Here is a 20,943-nt window from a genome sequence, read left to right as displayed (position 1 = left end):
ATCAGGTAACTGATCTACAAGCATTTCCCCCCACTTAGTAAGTTGCTTTTCATGTTGATATTTTTCTTTGCTGTGCACAAACTTTTTAGTTATGATACAGTCCCTCTTGTTTAATTTTGCTTTTGTTACTTTTAGTGTCAGCTTCCAAAAATCATTGTTAAGCCTTTGTTAAGGAGCTTACTGCATGAGTTTTTCTTGGAAATTTTGTGGTGGCTTGAGGTCTTTTATGCAAGTCTTTTAAGTGAATTTTAAATAAAACAAACTAAAAAAATAACTTTACAAGTGGTGCTATTTATCATTGGAATAATGGACAAAAAAATATATCTGCCTCAAGGAAACAAATTTAAGCAACTGATTTCCTGACAGCGTGTGTGTGAGAGCATGTGTGCACATGCTCAAGTCTGTGTTCACTCTGACAAATATTAGTTGGAGGGGAGGTCAAAGGATTTAGGAGAAGAGACCAAAAGAAAAATTTCAGTGTTAGACTTTTGTGAAAGTCTCTCTGTTTTAATACAATCTCATGTTTTTATGAAGAGTTTGCCTAAAGGGTTTGAAAGGATCATTATGCTTCATTTCTCTTTTTTGCTTTTTCTTAATTATAAGTCTAAGAGATTACTTGTCATTATATGTATATATTCACATACATATATATAATATATAAAATAAACATTCACATTACACATATATACTATATTCTTTCTTCACACACACTACGTTCATTGTTTGTTCATGAATTTTTTCCTATCCATTTAATCTCCATCTTCTGATACAACAACAGCAGGGAGCTTTCATTTGTTATTTGTTTAAATCTCAAATCTTCTGAAACATCATGTTTAATGGCATTAATTTCAGCTTCACTTAGCAAGTTTCCTTTCATGATGGCTTGTCTCCAACCTGTTATATTTTGTTCATTTATTTAATCTAGTTGTCAAGTCAGGATATTTGTTGATAAATTGCTAGAATATTTTCTGTGTCTGTATGATTGTAATATTTTCTGATTGAATACCTCCTCTAAAACAGCATTTACTGTAATCTTATGCTTAAAAATTCCAATTACAAGGACTTTTTAGGTATAGAATTCTGATGATTTGGCTTCTTGCACCTGCCAAAATAATTGAACTACTTACATTAAAATGTCCTCCGTGTGTAAATTGTTTGCAATACATTGTATTTTTGAAACTTCTAGTAATTGGGTGAATAATGGCTCCCATTCTTAGATTTATTTGAGTCTTCTTAAAGCTACATCAACTTAGCCTATGGCTATCTCTCTTTGTTGTTGAGTTATTGTTGTACAGAATGCTCGGATCATTTGCCTGTGTAGGTATGGAAGAAAATACATGGGCCAGATGTGATGTAATAATGTATAGCTTTCGAAAGTTTATTAACATATAGTGCATGAGTATTAAATATATTTAGAATGCATTAATCAATTTTGTTTAATCACAGGCACAGGCTTCTGAATAATTTCAATTAAGTATGTTACTTCAAAAAATATACATTTTCTAACATTCAATTCATATTCCTAATACATATATTTATATGTACTTTTTTACACAAATGTATAAATCAGCATACATTTGTGCTAAATATGGGAGACACAAAATTGTACATGTCACTTATTCACAAATGAAACTATTCTGACAAGAGTAGATCTATTTGTCCTAGATTGGAGATAGAAGGGAGAATGGATTGCCAGTGAGCACAAAGAACTTTCAGAAGAAATGAACATGATCTATTGCTTCATTATGGTGGTAAATTTCAAGAATGTTGACAACCATTAAAACTCAAGTTGTACATTTTAAATTATTGCACTTTATTCTCATTGTAGGTAAGCTATTCCTCAATATATTTCATAAGGTATATATCTTAAAGTACGTCTGGATGAATACAACTTGATGCATGTTAGAGAAAATATAGATTCTAAGTAAACTTTAAATCTCCATTTTACCAATTCCATTAACTTCTAGTGCAAGCAACAATCATATCTTCGGATACTAGTCTCCTTACTTTTCTTACTTCTGAATATTAAATATTTTTAAACAAAGCCAGGATAATCTTCCAAACAGTTGATGCCTATTCTGTTCTTAAAATGTGCAATGTATTTTCTGGGCATTCAGGGTAAATTCCCAAATCCTTACCATAGCCTGAAGGACTCTGAGTTCTCTGGCAAGCAGACGTTTTCAGCTACAATTGTAACCTAATCCAAGCCACACAGTCATTATTTAATGTTATTCAAACCGGAATCCACACAGGGACTAGGTGTAAGTGTCATAGTTTGAACTGTGATTATTCCAACTCTAGTCAGAAGTTATTTAAATGGCTCATTGGATATCACTCTGGATTGGTCTGAACCACATTCTCTAGTTAGGCAATCTCAGACTATTGTGGACTTTTTGGTTATAGTATTTACCATGTCGGACAATAATTGAACCTTTGTGGCATCATCTGCTTTCTTTTTATTGTATACATATTTTTTGATTTATTGAGATATAATTGACATATAAGTTTAAGATTATGATATTTCATACACATATATGTTGCTGAGTTATTACCACAATATTAGCTAACACTGCTATGACCTCATATAATTGCCTTTTATTTTGTGGTGATAATATTTAAGACATACTTCTTAGAAACTTTCAAGTATAAAATGCATTATTGGGGCGCCTGGGTGGCTCAGTCGGTTAAGCCTCCGACTTTGGCTCAGGTCAGATCTCATGGGTTCAAGCCCCGCATCGGGCTCTGTGCTGATGGCTGGCTCAGAGCCTGGAGCCTGCTTCCGGTTCTGTGTCCTTCTCTCTCTGCCCCTTCCCCTCTCATGCTCTGTCTCTCTCTGTATCAAAAATAAATTAAAAAAATGCATTATTAACTAGAGTTACCATACTATACATTTATGTCCCTAGGCCTTACTCATTTTATAACTGATAGTATGCACCCTTCGACCAACATCTCCCATTTCCCCAACCCAGTAGTGTCTGACAACCACCATTCTACTTTCTATATCTGTAAATTAAGCTTTTTTTTAGATTCTACATGTAAGTAAGATCATACAATATTTGTCTTTGATTTATTTCACTTGTCGTAATGCCCTCATGGTCCATCCATGTTGTTGCAAATGGCAAGATTTTCTTCTTATCACTGAATAATATTCCTCTGTGTGTATGTGTGTGCACGTGTATGTGTGCATGCACATGTGTGTGGAACAATTTTGTTCTCTATTCTGTTTATCCTTTGAGAGATGCTGAAATTATTTCCATGTCTTTGTTACTGTGAATAATGGAGCAATGAATAAGGATATCTCTTTGAGATAGTGATTTTGTTTCTTTTAGATAAATACTCAAGTGGGATGGCTGGATGATAATTCTATTTTTAATTTTTTGAGAAACCATCATACTTGTTTCCATAGTGATTGTATCAATTTATACTCCCATCAAAAATACACAAGGGTTGGCCTTTGTCCACATTCACATCACCTCTTGTTATCTCCTGTCTTTTGGATAATAGCTATTCTAACAAATGTGAGGTAGGGTCTCATAGTTTTGGTTTATATTTCCACATCCTTTATAAAATTATTTATGCAAAGAAAATATACAATGGTTTGGACAACCAAATGCATATTTAGAGATTATTAGAAGGTTTTGCTCAGCCTTATTCTAAGTCACTCTTTAAATTATGAGAAAAGAAGTAGTTGAAACAAAATATAGATGGAGTATCTTTGGAATTTTATTTTTCTACCTCAGTAAACTAGAACAAAATGAGGGCTTGGAGTGGAAACAACAAGCTAACATAGACCACAGTGATTCTTGACATCACAGGCTTACTCTCTACACTGCCCGTTTCCAATCTTGAGGAAAGAAATCTGACTGTAAGAAGCCCTGTTTACAAGGAAGACGCATGAGCACATTAATGGATCAGCATTCAGTTCAGTGTAATAAATCAAAAAATAGGAGTTTGAAATCAAAACTACCTGGCAGGTGAATACTTCTTCATAAAAGTTTATTTTATATAAGTCGATAATTTGGGTTATAAAAAAAGTTCTGCCTGTGTGAATTTTAGCATATTAAATCATAGCTCACTATAAAATTTTATTACCGATATTTTTTCTCAATAACAAGTGTGGTGGTTTTTAAAACTTCTAAGTTTTATAAGATGTTCATTGGTTGAGGGAAACTTGACTAAGCACCCTCAAAACCAACGGTGCATTTTTAGTGTCATTTTGCCATGTTATATTCTAGATGTTGAAAGCAAAGTTGATGTTAGTCAATGTATCTGTACATTTGTGTGAAGCAAGAAAAAATTGTGCTTCTTTAACGATTATTTAAATTATTGTAATATGTAAAAACATATTAATGTTATAGTTGAACATATTTTACATTGGATGGTACATATTTTTCAGGTATAAAAATGTTAATTACCAAATATCCACTTTGGGAAAGAAATAATTCATTTGTACTTTCCTTATTTAGGTAATAATGTAGAATGCATCTGACTTTTATATCCTCTTTGTCACAGTATACCAGAGTTTATTAGGAGCATCTAATTAATAAAGCTTCATAGTAAGCATTTTAGGGATGAAATAATAACCTGAATAAATGTAATAAAACATTGAAAGTACAAAGGACAAAAAGAACTAAATAGGAGACAGGTAAAATTTCCAAAAGAAAGGAACAATTGAGCTGAGTTTATAATATTTAATAAATAGCAGGCACAAATGAGTAGAAAACATTGTAAGTAAAGTGATATGAAAAAGTAAATTGCAAAATTTGGAGTACAGAAAAAAAATTAACAAAAGAGGATTTAGTTTGCCAAATTTAATTGTAAAACTGCATGTTATGTATGTGTGTGTTTACGGTATAATTGTATCTTATTTATATCATGGTAGTATACTTTACATGTAAATATTTGACATACCTATATGATATAAAATATATAGATATATAAAATATATGCATATATTTTATATTTCAATCCATTTTAACTGTTTATATTTATTTGTAAACTAAAGTCTGTAATTTGGGAGTAGATGAGAATATGGGTTGTGGGCAGATCTAAGTATAAATGATATGACAGCACTTTCTCTGCTCTAATTAGGTTGAAACCTATGTACCCTAGACTCGTGAGCAATAAATAATACAGTTTTGTAAATGTTGAAATATTTACTTTTACCCAAGCTAATAGATGTCCTCATGTTTTTGAGTTTTTCTTATCCCCCATAGAAAATTAAATTATCTGAAGTAAAATTACTTAAAAAATTTTTTTAATGTTTAATTTATTTTTGATAGAGAGACAGAGCATGGGAGGGGGAGGGGCAGAGAGAGAAGGAGACACAGAACCGGAAGCAGGCTCCAGGCTCTGAGCTAGCTGTCTGCACAGAGCCTGACGTGGGGCTCAAACCCACGAACGTGAGATCTGACCTGAGCCGAAGCCGGAGGCTTAACCGACTGAGCCACCCAGACGCCCTAAAATTACTTTTTTTACATGGCAAGTAAATAATTATAAAGCTCCTAGTAAGAGATAATTTTCAAGCGAATAGGAGAAGTTTGAATGATATTCAGTAAATCCATCCCTTCCACTTAACAAAAATAAAGGGAGAGTCATTAGTAGTTAAGCTGAAAAGTTACTGTATAGAATTTGCTAACTTACAAGTCAGTAGATAGCTAAACGTTTAATGCTAAAATCCATGCAAAATATATCTAAAAAAAGAACAATCCCCATTCATAATTACATTTATACTTACATTCTGATTATAAAATGATAGTTAATTTTTTATACATTAAAACATTGGAATGTGTATGCATTTGGTCTATTCCTAAAAATCTTCTAATCATAGTGTACTCAAATTTAAAACATTAGTATATATTATATTAATAGAAAAGCATATGTGCAATAAAACAAGCCTACTGATTTCAATTATATAATTTCTGTGGGCAGAGTGGACCTTTTATATTAGCTTTTTTTTTTTTTAATTTGAAGGGGATCTAAAAGAATCTGGATTTAATTTGCAATTAAAATAAAATAGAACTTTCAATTTTGGTAATTTCTGAAATAAGGAATGGATCTAATATCAACCAAAGGTTTGTTAATATGACACTGAAAAAAATGTTTTACCCTGTGGGTATTTCCCCCCCATGCTACTTATTTCAAATAGTTACTATGGAGAAAGATGGGATGTGTGGGTTTTTATTTTGAAGATTAAAAAAAAAAAGAGTCCAAGTTTAAGTGAATATAACTGAAGAGCATCTTCTTTCCTTGATTAAATCATTTTATGAAAAGCTAAAGTAGCCCTGTCATAAGAAATTTAAACATCGATATTTAGGGGCTGTTTCTGCTGGAAAGTACTTTGGAGCTTCAGACAATGCAAATTTATTATCTTACAGGTCTGGAGATCAGAAATCTGAAATGGGGTTCAATGGGCTATTAAGGTATTGGCAGGTCTGTGTTACTCCTGGAGACCCTAAGGGAAGATCACTTTCTTGCCTTTGCCAGCTGCTAGAAGTTGCCCACCCCCATGATTCATGGCCCTTTTTCTCCTCAACCCATCTGTATCTCTCTGGATACACAAGTTTCCATCACTCTGACACTAATCTCCTTCCCCATCTCACTTATGAAAATCCTAGTAGATACATTAGACCCATGCAGATAACCCAGGATATTATCCCCATTCAAAATTCTTAATTTAATCATTCTACACAGTTGCTTTCTCCATTTCATGTAACTTATTCACAGGTTCCAAAGGCTAAGATGTGGACGTTTGATGGTGGGGACAGAGTGCAATTATTTTACATATTGCAGGAGCCCTAGAAGAGCTAGTTTATAGTTTAAGAAAGAGAACAATAAAAATCCTTAGTCTCTTCCTGACACCCCTAGACCATATTCTCAATGTTTACATTTTTATCAGTTCCTTGATTTCTGTTTATAATTCACCACATGTGTACATAACTGTAAATATCATTTAGTTTTGAATAGTTATAAAATAGCATCCATATTTAATTTGTTATAACTTATATTTGTTTATCTAATATCTAAAATGGAATAATCATATTTAATATATTCCCTTTTCTTAATGAAAATAATACAGTAGTCCTAAACTATTATAATGTACATACAAATGTATTTGTTTTGAAATGTCATAGAAGCAGGTTGTTCTTAGTTGAGAAAAGATATCTTTTAATCTAAGATTTCAAATCAAGTTTTTTTCCTTCATGTATATATCATAGAAGAGTCTAGATCCTCATCTACACACAAGTTTATTTCCAAATCTGTGTATTTATATGGACAAAATGGGAAAATGAAACAGTAGTTCTGGTAAATAGGTTGAAATATAAGACTAAATATTTAATGCATTATTCAGGTATTAAATATTATATAAAATGGAATAAGATCATCAAAGTGGTATTTTAGGGTACTTGATAATGCCTGTGATATGGGTATACACAAATACACACTTCTTTGTCCTTTAAAGAAATGGAGAACATAGAGTTACTAGGCTGACTTTGTAGGCATTTATCAAATATTGGTTTGTAGGAATTCATCATAATAATATGGAAAATTTTCACATGGGCTCTTTTCTTCAGAATATGAATCACTTTGAAATAAAATATTGAGAACTTGCTATTTTTAACAAAAATTATTAAATTATTAAAATTATTATTTTAATTTTATTTTTTTTACTTTAATTCCAGAATAGGCAACTTGCCATTACATTAGTTAGGATTTGACACTCTGAGGATTATTTTTAACAAGGCCATCATTATTAAACAGAGCCAGCTTACTATGGAAATTTTAAAATATTTCCCGTTATTCATAAAAGATAAATTAAGAAATGGCAGTTTTTCTTCTGTTGTTGAGTCTGCATTTCAATTTTTTCAGTGTTTCACATCTTACAGATTTTCCAAAATGCATGGCTAATTTAAAAATGCTCTCCAAATCTAGCAGTGTTTGCAACATGATCCTTTTTTTTTTAACAACACTGGCGTACTTGCATATTGTTTAAAGTGACATGGCAAAGATAAATTATTGGTGAATTATCTCCTAATAGGCATCTTGTACCAATTGCTTTTGTTCTTTCATAGCCTCTTTTTATTCTGAGAGCAGAAGTTACCACTCTGATGCGGCAGGGCGAGCAGCTCCCTTCGGTCAATTATCAGACATCTGCTTTTTAATTACGTACCACATAAATTGTTAACAGTGAAATCTTAGAATCTTATTCGTGATCTGGTTTAATTATGTGTGCTGGGATGTACCCAGTGATTTTAATATTAATAGAAAGGATCATTGTTCTTGAAAATGGATATTCTTGAAATAGAATTGCCCTAAATATGCAAACAACAGATATCTGACTCAAAAATACTAAACACAAATTAATGACCAATTCAACCATATCATGCTACTTCTCATTGTTAAGTAAAATTTTGAGATGCCTTTTAATTATCTAATAAAATATATACATGTTCTTACTATGTCATTTTACTTTAATAGGATATATCATGATTACATACATTGCTTCCTTTAATTTTAACACAATGACACCACAGATTCATGGTAAAATAAAGTAACATGTATGGTATATTTTCAAAAGTTACATACAGTTGAATAACTGAATGGACACGCGTGAAGAGATACTGCCTTATTTTGTTTCTTAAGCAGTGTTTAAGGTTTATTACTATCATTATCATTATTATTCCTCTTACTTTCCTTATTATCTTCTTTAAAATCATCACTATATCACATCAGCTTATAAACAGAAATTTTCTAAGTAGGTATGTGGAACACTGGCAATACGACGTCTCTGGTCAGAGCCTGGAGTCTTTAGGCCTATTGAATATACTATAACTTCTAATGTGGGAGCAGGATGATTTCCATATAAATCCATGATCTCTGCCAAGATTTCTCATATTTTCCTATACTCAGATAACAGCATTTCTGTTTCAGAGGCATTCGTACAAATATCATAAGGTGAAGTAATCAGCTTGCCCCGTCTTGCCCACAGAAGAAAACTTAAATGCCCTTTACTGGATAGGATTTCTCTGAACTGATTGCATTCTCCATATTGATGCTTCAGACTTTTATGTATTTTATCCACCATTGTTCTTCATCTTTCCTTCATAAACTAGAAACCTGAACCTATCCTATGTCTTAACGTCACCATAGTATTTTAATTCTCAGTGTACACCATAGACTCCCTCTATGTCGATCTTGTTTATACTGTTCAGAAATTATATATAATCTTCCCTTCTCACAATTCCTACTTTGGAACTTGCCCTTTAAATCCCAGCTTATTTCATTCCTTATTGAAAATATCCATTCTAGTAAATGAAAATTTCATGGCTTCCTTCTTTATTCTTCAACACTTATGAGTTTATGTACTTTATTTCAATGTATTACTAATAATTTATAATAATTATTTATAATTATTGCTGGCAAGAAATAGTCACATGGTCTTGCCAAATTGTGAGAGGATAAGAAGTGTGTTTTTTCACTTTTCCCAGAAGTGAGGGAGAAATAACCAGATATTGGTAGATTCTCTACTAGGGTGTAGTGTCATATACTGGTTTGAAACATATCAGAACATTTAATGGGGTGGGATTTTTTAAAGTTTATTTTTGAGAGAGAGACAGAGAATGCAAGTGGGGGCGGAGGAGGCTGAGAGTGAGAAGGGAGAAAATCCCAAGCAGGGTCTGAGTCATCAGCACAGAGCCCAACATGGGGCCCCACGTGGGCCTCCACCGAGGATTCCATCTCAGGATCATGAGACATGAAGCCTTGCCTTGGGCTTCAGATCGTCTCTTCCTCCACCCCTTCCCCATTCATGCTTGCTCACTCACTCTCTTAAAAAAGATTATTCAGTGATGATAGTATTGATGTTACTGGAAATCTAGAGAGCAGAGAATTAGGTTAAATGGGTGGACCACACTCACCTCTCACCAGTGTGTTGGATATGGTCAAACTGCCTGCAGCCAGATTCAGGAGACATGGGTTATAGGAATGGCGACTTGTAGATTTTTATCAGGCATCCCATGCTAACCTTAAACTAGAGGAAAATAACACATAATTGATATATGTTCCTAGACTCCTAGAACTTGAAAACCTGTGAAGTAAAAGATAGGAACTCTGTAGCCATATTTGCTCAATTGCCAGTACAATCCATCAAACATGCACATGCAATTTTCAGTAATTAACTCTGAATATAGCCACTTATACATTTGTGTTACAATTTTTATAAGTATATTTTCTTCTATGGGAAAATTCTATTTTAATGGAAATAGACCCATTTTTACTTATTAAGTGTGCATTTCTATAGAAACTAAAGAAGGCAGAACGTTTTCTTTCGCCCCTCTGGCAGAATCAATGAAGGAAAGAATTTCTAATTAGTGTATGTATTGCTAGGCTTTTTTCCCAAATTAAGTATTCTGAGATGAATTAAACTTACCTTAAATTATATACTACCAGCTAAACTCTTATCCTAAATATATGGAAACTGTTTAAAATTTCAATAAAAATTTTAGGTAAGGCTGAACATCTAAATGTTTTCTTATATTAACAAACTTTAAGCTGTAGCAGTCTGTTCTCATTATCAGTGTGTCAGTGTCAGCATAGATAATAAGAGCACATTGCTTGTTTCTCTTTTCCATCCCCTCTCCTCCCACTTACACTATGTGCTGTCTATATCCGTGTTTATGGATATGCACCCTCTGTTTGCTGTCAACAAACTATCCAAGAATAAGATTAATACATTGCTTCTCTTTTTTACTTACAAAAGATTAAAAATATTAAAAATAAGTGCCTATTAAAAATTAGGCTTAAAGAAAAAGTATCATTTGTTAAAGCTCCCATAAGTTGTGTTGCCTCTCCATTTACATTTTTGAAAAATGAGCTATACTTTATGTGATTTTACTTCTTATGCTTAGGTATAAATCATTTCCAAATATGGATTATCTTTGATTATACTGCTAGATTGCAATAAGAGGTAATTTCAATAGAGATTATTTTAATGAATTTAATGTGATTTTATATTTTTCAGAATATTTTGGCTTCCATAATGTTGTGATTTTCAAAATTACCATGAAAGAAAATAATCATCATATAGGTTGCATTACATATGAGGAAATTGGCATACATAAAAATAAATAAATTACACAAAATGAATCTGCTACCTGTAACTGATGACTGCTGATATCCCATCAGCATTTAAACCACTAGAAAATACTGGCTTCTCTTCAGTTGCACCACTGTTTTAAATAAAGAAGGGGTTTTATTGTCAAGAGAAAAAAAATTGAATATGTTGAAAGGGTTTTAATTTTTGCCTATGTGCCCAGCAATGTAAAAGGACTGTTAAATATTTTGTTTTGATCTGAGAAATTACTCACATATTATGCTGTTTTACACATTTTATAAATTAGGATACTGATCTAAGAAAAAATAACAGTTCCCCTGTATACACAAAATCATGAATCTGGAATTTCAATTCAGAGTTCTAGGAGTCCCACATAGTGCTACTTTTTAGCACTGCAGTAATTGTGGATCAGGAAAAGCTACATTGTATCGCGTAAGGATATGAGGAAATCCCTTAAAGCATGCCTAGGCTGAATGTTTAGTTGTCCATTTTTATATAATATAATCTAATTTTTAGTGACAACAAACCGGCTTGACCTAATGGCAGTTTTCTCCTTCCCGATACTGTGGTTTTAATCTCATCATTCTACCTTAAGTGTATTTCTTATTCATAGAAGGGCTTTTTTCTCCAACTTTATGGAGATGTAATTGATACTTTATTGAGATACAATGTAACATTGTATAAGTTAAAGGTATACATTGTGATAATTTGATATTGGTATAAATTGCACAGTGTTTACCACAGTAAGGTTACATAGCAATCCTTCTTCTTATATAATTACCATTTCATGGTTATTGTTGCTGCAGTGAGGACATTTCAGATCTACTCTCACAGCTGCTTTCAAGAATGCAGTGCAGTTTTCTTGGCTATGTTGTATGTTCTTTGCATGATACCCTCAGAACTTCCCATCCAACTGGAAGTCTGTATACTATGGCCAAGATTTCTCCATTTTCCCCACTGTCAGCCCCTGTTCCCAGTTAACCATCAATCTGCTCTCTATTACTAGGAGTTTGATGTTCGTGAAAATGACTTTAGATATAATACCATAAAATGGGCTCAGGATATAGTGACAAACCTCCTATACTGAGAAACTCGTTCAGTACAAACCTTTATTAGGAAATGGGAACTGTGGGCTTGCATTTTCTATTTTTGGGATATATTTGGTTCATAAGTTCCACCAGATGAAAACAGTATAGTGAGTGCCTGGTTCTTCGTTCATTGCCTTACACATCAGAATTCTTTGTTAAAGCACTATCGAGGAGAAGTATCCAGGTGGCAACACTGTGACTGCAGTCCATTTTCTTTGGCCTTCCAAAAGTTAGATGTGCTCTGACGATGGAGGAGCAGAAGAAAACTGTCTTTCAGTATTAGTTTGTTAGTGGATCAAGCCATATGTTTGAAGCGCACATACTGTCTGCAGTAAAACCATATCAGACAACATGCAGGTAGATGTTACATTAGATGAGCTGCAGTCACTGTTTAATTTCCCTTTCATTTACCTTCTTCCATTGGTGGATTTCCAAACATTTATCTTCTACAAGCAATACTGTAACCACCCATCTCATATGTGTCTTACACATGTTTCTGTAAGGCACATATGCAAAAGAAGTCTCACTGTGTATATGTCTATATATAGAATTTTGTTGTGTATTCTATAATTTTCTGGGTAGTTGAAATAATGCAAGGAGAAGTGACATAAATGAGTTCTGGAGTGATGGAGCCCAATCGATTTTTCCTGGGATGCTATTCATCCTTTTAAGTAGACTGGCTTTTGTCATATTGCTTCTTCATTACATATGACCCATTTACAGTTGACAGCATCTCTTTCATTGCTGTCCGCAGTCCAGTGACAGATACTTGTTGTCAATTGTTAAAGAAACTTTTGTTTGACCATCAGTCTTCAGAGTCTTGATAAGATCGGTCAATAAATAAATGGTGCAAGATAACAAATGGCAATATAGGACTTGGGCTTTATTGTTTGTAAAATAATTTGACTACAGAATTCTGTGTTAGACTAAATATGGCCACAAAGTGTTTAGTGCTTCCCCCTTTAAGAAGGGAAGTGATTTCCCTGTATACTCACTGACCTTACTCCTTGCTGTGCGGCAGCAATAGTAACGTGATGAGGATCTGAGCATCCTTCTCAGGAGACCTTACAGCTTATGCTCTCACATTCTTGGAAGCTGAGACTTCCAGGTGACGGGGGAGATTCGAAGGAAAGACTGCATAGAGAAGTCAGCTAGCCCAGCCCAGCCCAGCCACCAGATAATCCCAGGTGCACCAGAGAGCTCAGATGAGACCTGCAGAAGGACTATTCACAATCGACAGAACTGTAAAAATCAAAACATTGTTTTAAGGCACTAAATTTTGGGGTAATTTGCCACACAGCCATAGATAACTAAAATTCTTCCTTTCGGTATTATAGAAATCAAAGACAATGTTAATCTGGAAATTCCGTACTAAAAATTAAGTCTATATCTGAGTTTTTGTCTTCGTGACCCAGCCTCCTTTCCATAGCCTCCTGCCTGTAATTAACTAACGGCCAGTTCTCAATTTTGTTACTTGTATTAATAGTAAGCATGAATGGCCATTTTAAAAAATGTTTATTATCTTGAGAGCGAGCGAGAGAGAGAGCGAGCGAGCGCGAGCAGGTGAGTGGCAGAGAGGATACCAAGTTGACTCTGTGCTGACGGCCTGACACAGGCCTGGATCTCACGAACTGTGAAGCCATGACCAGAGCTGAAATCAAGAATTAGATGCGTAACCGACTGAGCCACCCAGGTGCCCCAATATTAATGGCCATTATTATATAAATAATATTTATGAAAAAAAGTGATTTTATCCATACCTTTCAAGCCAAAAATTATAAATCTTATTTTGAAAAACTACTCATTTGTATTAATATATAATCATAGTAAATAATCCAAATGTCTTATTTTGTTTGCTTTTAAAATCAGAATTTAGTTCAATTTTGGAACAATTAAACCACATGCATCTGTCATGTTGAAACATTGTTGTCACTACAAACAATCCCTGCCTTTGTCCTGCTGGCTTTGGATAAGATTTGCCCTATGTGACGCCTTTCTAACAGACCTCAAAATACCAATGGGGCTACTGCATATTGAAGTCCCTTTGATAGAGCCCCTCTCTTAAATTTGGTATGTTGAACAAATGGCATCCACAGCAGCTGACATTTAAGCACATTGTAATATGCATAAGTGAACAGGGCTCTCCCGGGTTGATGTTGCAGAAGTTCCTCTTGTGGCTCAGTTTTGGAAATCAGAATTAGAAAGTAATCATAACCCAGCTCAGGCATTTTCACGTAGTCCCTTCAGACCAGATCTTGGTCTATTCAAGAGGCACTATACCAAAGGTCTACCACTTCTGTGCTAATGAAATGGGATGCATGTTCCTTTTTTTGATCCAAGGAGTAAAAATCCATTGGTCCCTGGGAAAATTGTTTGGTTATTCAGTTTCTTGTTTTTGTAATTCATCCAAGTGGTTTAAAGTCCTGCGGCAGTGGAGTAGCCCTGTGGTTTGAAACCTCCTGTGGTTTGAAACGAGGCCATCCCCACCTGGGGCTCTGAGGCTGAACAAAAGCCCAGATGCGGCCCAGGTATTTGTAGCCCTAGGCTTAGAAATGTCACCGAAGCCTGTCATTGGCCACTTTTTACATTTCAGAAAATGGAGTTCATCACAACTGTAACAATGAAAAGAAACTGCATATGAATTGCCCTTTCTCATTTAATAGGGAAGTTAAGATTTAAATATCTTATGAAGTATTACATAGAAAGGCAAAATTATAAAATTTATTTCAAGTCCACCAACTCCCAGACTATTCTGTCTCCCACTATATTTTGATACCTTTGACACAACTGCCTTAAGTTGGACATATTTATCTGAGCTATTTTGGGGGGGAGCGATATATTGTAATTATATTTGCCTTCAAAAATCCTATAAATGCATGTTTATAGGCATTATTACATTAGCCTTAAAATGCTAGGAAATTAAAATTCTTTAATGATCTATCTTCTTATACATAAGCCCTATACACAAACATCCTGTATGCGAGGTGCCACTTCAATATTCAGTCACCATCCATTTAGATTTTAGAAACGTGGGACAAATTTTTATTCTGCACATTTAGTTAATAGTTGCACAAAGCAAATCACTCTGGCAGACAGAACCCTGGGGCAAGGGGAGTGGGAAAGTTTTTCCTTACTTGTAAACCTCCCTCGTAGTCCCCAGAGAAGACTAGCAAATAGGACCCAGCATTTCAAGTACTTATAATTCCTTGAATCAAAGTAGATACATAATCCTTATTATTATAATTCAATGCTCATGGGCTCTTAATGAAACATTTAATTGAAAATAGATTTTAAATTAGATGTGAAGTTTACAAACTTGTTAAAAGAGGTTTAACGTTTAATCACTTCAGAAGTATTTTTCTGTAAAACTTTAAATTTATTTGTTTCAAACTGTATCACTCATCCTAGTAATAATTCAGTTGCCTAAAGAAGGCAGAAGTACAAGTTTCTTTGCTAAATTCTCCATCCTATGTAGGGAGCTATTCGCAAAGAACACCATGTTACCTCAGAATAAACAGACGTTCAAAGCTATTCCATAGATATTAGGTACAAAGTTTAAGTATCTTTTGATACTCAGTGTAAGATTTAATTTAATGACACTGACCCTGACATTTAATATAGAAGAGACTGTTTGTTGTGTGTTGGGTTTAAAGTTCAAAAAAATCTTCATGGAAAACAGTGGTTTGGGAAGAATTTTCTTCTTACAGACAGTCCAATTTAGCTTGCCACATTACATGCTCAGTTCCTTGGCCAGCATGGGAAGCATATTTGTCCCTAGAAGTAGAGTCTTAATATCCTTACCTAGGAGTTCATCACTCATTCCCTCTGCCAGTATTAGGAGGGCATTTTGGGAATTCACTGGTTCCTATTTGTTGAACCAAACTTGAGCTTGTTACCTTCTGTTTTAACCCCAACCGTACTCAGTGCCATCTGACAGTGGAACTTCTAGTTAGTTCCTAACTTTTTTTCCCCCCTATTTTAAAGTCCATGAGCTGGCAATCTGCCTAGCAATCCCTTCACTCTTTGATTATGCCTTGGCATATTTTGCCTATTTTCAACCAGGAATTGGAATTCTAACTTCAGACCTTATTTTCATAGAATTGTTCATCAGACTGATGTGTAGGTATTCATAAGCCCAATCTCTGAAAATATTCTGCCATTTTCCTGTTTTATATTTTTCTACCATATTTTTATAATTTTTATAAGTATAGTAACTCCTAAAATATAAATATATATGCTCAATAGGTTGTAATAAGCTGCCTTACACTCTCATAAACTATTTATCTCATTTATTACCCAGTAGTATCATCTATATGTGTGTATATAGAGAATGATAGTACATATATACACACAAGTATATGTATATTACTGTATGTAACACACGGTTCATAGTCTATAGCATAAGTAACAATAATTTGAATAGTTTTACTCTCTGTCATGCCACATTCTGAGCAGTGTTCATGCACCAGTTTATAGAGCAAGGATTACTTCACACATTCATGCATTTTATGTATGAAGAAACTAAAGCACAAAAGCACATGCCATTTAAATCACCTTCTTAATTTCATGCTGCCAGTAAATGACAAAATATGAACCCAAACTGTATTAACTGAACTTGCCAAAGGAAAGATTTTATCACATATACATACATTCTAAGAGAAACAGAGACGCCGTAAGGCCGTCCAAGGCTTGGACGGTGGCGCTCTGTGGGCCTGTCCTGGGAGAAGAGATTTTGCCTTTGTTAGCAAGTTTCCCTGACAGCGCCTGTCGCGTCACACCACCGTTCCCTGTAGGGAGGCCGCAGCCAGCGAGTCGGAAGCGAAGATTACTATAGGCAATGTCGAGCATTTGCCTCTAGCCTAGCTATTAGGCTTCCTAGAAATGGGAATGCATTAAAACAATTCACATATCTACTTTCCAGGGAAAGCTTGGGACTGGGTGAAGATTCAGGAAAATTTGCTGCTTAACTCCCAGTGTCCAGGAATGATCAGTCTCCATGGTATAAAGCAGTATGATCTTAAGAGCAGACCATCATTGTGGCTTCAGAAATAATGTTTCTCTAGTATTATTCTATTTTGAAAATAATCGAGGCAAATTTTATTTTAAAATTTGTAGTTGTAGGTTTGTGTGATTACTTTTAATGATCCTTATATATTACCATAATTTTTATAATATCAGCCCCAGACTCCGGCCAATATCTTGTTTTCAGCTTTAAGAATGTCTTCCATGTTGAGAAGTAATTATTTTCTTTTATTCCCTTACATGTGAGACAATAGGATTTTAATTTTAGATGATTGTGCTATTCTTTTCTTTTTTTCATGTTTTCTTTGGTAAAATGCTGAATAACTATTAACTAATACTGAATACTGATAACTATTCAGTGTCATTCCACTTAAAGTAAAACTCCTCCATACTGTGTTGACATGCTTCTACTGGATAATCTCATAAAATCTGATTTTATGGTTCTTATTTTCATGCAAATTAATTTTGTAAATGTGGCTAAAACTTTTGAGGCAGTTATAAAAAATCCTAATGTATATGTGCCTATAAATACTATATATTTAGAATATTATGGTCAGATTATCACTCTTCTGAAATTCTCAAAAGCCTTTACTAAGTATTTGTTGAAATAGTATATAACATTTCAGGCAGCAAATTCTGGCTATGAACAAACAACTACAATGGCTTGAATTTTTTCTTGAAGTAATTCCAAGATAGTTTACTTTCTCAGGATACACTGTAATGCAATCAGATACAATCTGAACTGTCAGTGTTCTATAATAAAAGATTAACATTAGGAGAAGCACAGGGAATAATAGTTGGACTAATCAGATTCCAACATTTGGAATGAATACTTATATAACCACACACACACACACACACACACACACACACACACACACACATTCTAAGGGGTCAGGAGGGTCCACAGAGAGGTATAAATACCATTGGACCAACAGGCAATAATATAAGGAGAGGTGTACATGAGGGGCCATAAAAATGAAGTATATATAAGATTTCATTTTATAACCAATATAAAGTTAAGGAAAGGAGGTCTCTTACTAAAAAGTTGAAGAACATAGAATGGCAGTTTGTATTTGGGGAAATAATAAAGAATATGTGTTAGTAAAGGTGAAAAGGGGTTCTCAGGAGATGATCTAAGGGAGGTATCCAGGGCCAGTGATGATACTTTATCCTGGTGCCAGGTAGATGCCTGGTCAGAGATGATCAAAGAGTCAATGTAACCCACCTGTCAGATTTACATTGTAAAAGAATATAGTGGCACATATGTGAAGGGTACAGAGGGGTCACGTAGGAAAACAGGAAGAAGAAATTAGAGTAGGAAATGCCATTAAAATTACAGTCAAATTTTATAAGTAATGGTAACTAATATAAGGATTGTTTAGTAGTTCATATCAGTGGATATTGGAGTTCTCTTTACAATGTGTATGCATACCTGTGCATGAAAAAGTTTGGAAGGGGCCAAAGATGTACATCCTGTCACTCAAAGGTTAGAGGCCTGTGGGCCTGAAATAGTAATTTGGTTATGGAAAACCTAAACTTGTGTCCAGTCTTGTTCCTACTCCACCACATCTTTCGAAGCTGCTGTAAAGTTGTCATCAGTAATTGCACTTAGACTCGTAGCCATTTTCTAAGTCTGTTTGGCATTCTCTTGAGTTAGTGATTTTAAATGACATCATAATAGAAACACTTAAACCAGCTTAGGTTTTACACTTTGGGCACAATATTGTTCGAGTATTTCCTTGGCCTTAGGTTCTAGTTTCAGACTGAAGAATGATTTCCTATGGATTCTTAATGTAATTAATACAAAAAACTCAACTTCATAAAATGTTATAATTTAACATGAAAAACTGCTGTTTCTCAATGAGGGTCATCTTTTCCCCTACAGGGAAAAGCTGTATTATCAATAAGCTAATGGTATGATTCTTTTTAATCTTTCTGATAGATTTACCACCTAATATATTTATTTGGGAAATTTTACCTAAAAATAATAATTATTTTACGTAAAATAATAAAGGCCAGTTTCACTTGTTGATTTGATAAAGTAATTTCACATATAAAAAGAGATTGTCAGGACCACATGACATTTATTACTCAGTTTTAGTTATCATTCCTTAATACTCCAATGAGGTTTATTTTAATTATCGACATACATTCATTCAATACATGTTGAATTATCAAATGACACTGCAGCGTTCCATTCTAGGACAATTTGCTATATCTTTGAAGCACCTTTTTCTCTGTTGAAAGAAAAATTATTTCTTTGATAGGTACAAGTCTGGTTCCTAATTTAGTCTCTTAGAATATACCTTTAAAATTATACCTTCTAAAAATCTTTCAAGCATTACATGATCTATTGTATGTGCTCTTGATATTTTCTGACTGTTCCTTTTATTCATAACAAATATCTCAATATAGTAACTTATTTTTTTCTCACATTGGTTGTTTGTCTCCCTCTGAAATGCTCTGTTGAAGTCAAGACTATGTCTGTTTCCTCCATGTATACTCTGAGCATCTAATACCAAAATAGTAGGTAAGCAAAAAATAATGCTTGTTTAATAAGTTAATAACCAAATCAAGTGACTTTTTCAAATACCTGGATACTATCTTATTTCCTGTTCTTCCTCCCTTTCCCAGGCTAGTCATTCCTAAACTTCCTTATGTGACTCAGTTTTGTCACCTATCTCCATCTTAATTGCCTTCAGAACACGTCCCAGGGTGACTAAATGCCTTTTAAGTTGTGATCACCAGCAATGAATGCAACTGATTTCATCTGTTTTCTGTCTTTTTATGTTATGCTCACAATGTTAACCTTTGATATTATTTAACTGACATCTCAAGCTCATTTCAGATATTTTGAGACTGCTAAGTTTCGTCTGCCTATGATTCTCTCTTACATGATTACTGTATAAAGTGATACTCAAATATAGTATTGTGGGACATTCAAATTTTCTCTACTTTTAAAAGAGGGGTAGATTTTCATGGTTTTCTAAACAACTCTAAGAGAACACATCATGGGGTGATGGTTAAGATGCATAATGGATACTTTAGACATTACATCTGTAAATCAATCAGAACACAACTTAAAAAAAATTCCATATAACGTTTCATTTGGAGAACTAAAAATCCTATCACGGCTAACAAAGGGACTAGTACATTGTCAAATTCTTTCTCTCTTATTTTACTTTATTTTGCTTTGATGTAAATGGTGATAGCAGGTAGGAGGACGGGTTGGACCCACCGAGCTAACGTGTGTGTTCAGATATTTGAACTATGTGACATATCTTCATTTTATTTCCTTTATAAGCAAATGGCAATCACCATGATGAAATGAAGACATTTGCAATGAACTGTCTTCTTCCACTATTGAGAAAATATCTAAGATACAATACTGGAAGTTTTTGTTTGCTATGGTGGTGCTTCAACGTTTCCCTCTGCCATTTACTGATACTTTCCCAAGATTTCTTGACAATAAGACAGTGTGGGCAGTGTTAGCACTAAGATTACGCTTTAAAACTGACAATGTGTTCACAACTGAATTTAGATCAATTCTTCTTAAAGTGGAGCCCTTATTTCACAATTCTCAAGGGCTACTTGAACCCATAGCCACTAAATACTTTCTTACTTTCAGTTTTGTCCTGTAAAATCACTCAAGAGTAAACAATGAAAGGCTATGGAACATTAGGCACAATAGACGATGTTAAGTGTTTTTGAAGAGCT

At 34.0% G+C, this 20,943-nt stretch overlaps 1 pseudogene; it reads right to left on the bottom strand.

The window, feature by feature from the left end:
• The window catches only part of LOC115290565, a 108,353-nt pseudogene extending 91,304 nt beyond the window's left edge, over nucleotides 1-17,049 (bottom strand).
• Nucleotides 17,050-20,943: the final 3,894 nt, after the last annotated feature.

Source organism: Suricata suricatta, chromosome 4 (genome assembly GCF_006229205.1).
Source record: "Suricata suricatta isolate VVHF042 chromosome 4, meerkat_22Aug2017_6uvM2_HiC, whole genome shotgun sequence".
NCBI lineage: Eukaryota > Metazoa > Chordata > Mammalia > Carnivora > Herpestidae > Suricata > Suricata suricatta.
This window is presented reverse-complemented; position numbering and strand designations above follow the sequence as displayed.